This window comes from Pterocles gutturalis, unplaced genomic scaffold (assembly GCF_000699245.1).
Source record: "Pterocles gutturalis isolate BGI_N339 unplaced genomic scaffold, ASM69924v1 scaffold32836, whole genome shotgun sequence".
Taxonomy (NCBI): domain Eukaryota; kingdom Metazoa; phylum Chordata; class Aves; order Pterocliformes; family Pteroclidae; genus Pterocles; species Pterocles gutturalis.
In genome coordinates, this window is record NW_010104151.1 from 2,447 (window position 1) to 4,854 (window position 2,408).

Below are 2,408 nucleotides of genomic sequence, written 5' to 3' on the forward strand. Positions count from 1 at the left end.
TTAACTGATTGAATGGCCTGAAACAGTGGTATTGCAGTTTTTCTGCTTGCAGAAATAAAAATGTCTGCTTGTTGATTCAGAAGATTTGAACCAAGAGAAAGTTCATGCCAAGGCTTTGTTATAAAACATTAAAATTTTATGTTGAAATGATAGAATTGTATGTTCCAGTAACAAATGTCTGCTGAGCTATAGCTTCTGTTGGTGAGGAATTTTGTCAAGACTGGAAATTCTTACTTGAATCAGAAACCAGAAGTGCCGTTTTAGTTAACGTATGGTCTTGATTTTGTATTTTGGAGTTTACATTGGTGTTGTTTATATTCCTGATTTTTATATTCTCTTTAAAGTTGGTAGCTAGCTCAAAAAAGTAAGTTTAATGATTTGGTTTAACTGATAAATGATGGGTTGTTCACCCTTTTCCCAGTTAATGTACTCTATACTCATTTGAAATCTTCTAAGAGAAAAAGTGCATACAATTAAAACCAAGTTACCAAATTATTAAGTTTATTTTCTTACAAATACTGTGGCATAGTGAGACATATATTTTTTCATAAGTCAAGTTTACAGTAGTTTGAATTAAATAAATGATTTTTTATGGACATCTTGAGCATGAAATCAATAAAGACCTTTTTTTAAAATATTTCCTGTGAATATCTGCATGTTTGTCATTCAATCTGGTGAAGAGAAAACCAACCAAAATACATCCCAAAACCTTTCTCAGCCAAGAATGCAGATGGTCTTTAGCATCTCTTCAAGATGAGGTTTACAGTGTCAACTGAAAAGTAGTTTAGAGAAGTGAGCTGGCATTGGGCACCTTGAGTTAGGCAGACCACATCTTCTCTTAGAGTAAAGCAAAATTATTGAAAATATTTTAATGGAAGTATCCTGATCTACTAGCACTTAATCTTGCCCTGTGTGTACAATGTCATTAAACAGTAACTGTACAGTGGTCTAGCAGTTGGTAAGAAAATGTTCTTCCTCTTACTTCTGGCAAATAGCTCCATCTTAAATATTTTCTTAGAGATATCCCTGTTTTACCATGAGAAATGTGTCATAGAATCATAGAATCGTTTAGGTTGGAAAAGACTTTAAGATCATCGAGTCCAACTGTATGTCCAGACAACATTTGAGTATTTGTTGCTTCTCTGGAGGCTCTTTCATGCCTTTATAGTTCATTACTGTTTACTTGCTTAAGATTGAGACTGGTTTAAAATTTCTGTTAACAATATTCCCCTGTCTCCAAAACTATTCTTTTATTCAGATACATTGTAGGTCTGAAGCTGGAGAGCCTTAGGAACAAAAATGCAGCAAGTAGGGGCTCTGAAACAGGTCATTTAAGATTTTAAAATAATGCCAAGGAATGTAACAGTGTAACAGGTAAGGAGCACATTTCCTCTTGAGTAGTGCTTTTTTGTTAAAGGTTCTTGGAGGATGATATTTTATTTAAAAATAGCTATAGCAATTTTAGCTTAGAAGAATTTGGAAAATATAAAAATTACTAGAAATAGTTGAGACTGCTGAGAAAGAATCAGAGGAGATAATATTAGTGAGTATCCTCTGAGGGTAAGAAGTGCTGTTTTCCCTATTGGACATGATGTCTGAAAGAAAAAAGAAAGGTGGACAGAACAGGTCTTTATCAGATTTTGTTGTACATTTACCGTGATGGACACTAAGTAGGGACTACTTGGGAGTTTCCAACTAATAGGGGAAATGGTAGCTGTCTATCTAAGAAAAAAGGCAAAGGAGTAGTGTTATTTGAAGCTCTTCAGTGCCCTAATGTAACAAGCAAACAAGGCATTTTTAGCGTTTGCAAGAGGTCTCATGGCAGACCAAAGGTTTCCTGGAAAAAGACGATAGTATCGCACAAAGGAGCACAGGAATTCCACCTGCTGACTTACAATGAAAGGAAGAAGTTGATGCTGAATCTTAAACAACCTTTGGGCTAGTGCTAGTACATTAAATATACCTGAAGAGATTGCGAGAGGAGAAGTAACATGGAAAGATAACTTACAGTGGTAGTGAAAGAAAGAGAGAAAAATGTTCCCCTGTGTTGAGACCAGTGTCTCTGCTAGATGGAGCATTACTTTGGATCATGTCCAAAAAGCATTAATATTATTTAAGAATAAAATTTCCCACCGACAGACATCACATCTGACTGGTGATGTTTGCATGCTGAGGGCTGTGCCAGCCCAAGAGCCTGAAGGAGCTCATTCAGAGTAAGGCAGCCTGACCCTTCCACTTGAGCAAGGCTGGGCAGCTGAACAGTGACTTATCATCTGTAAGACATTTTAACATATTTCCTGATCAAATTTATAACTATTATCTGTCTAAAAGCAATGTTCTTGCCATCTGCAGGATTAGCCAAATGATTTTGTGTGTAAAAATCTTTATCATTTATCATATGCTGGATG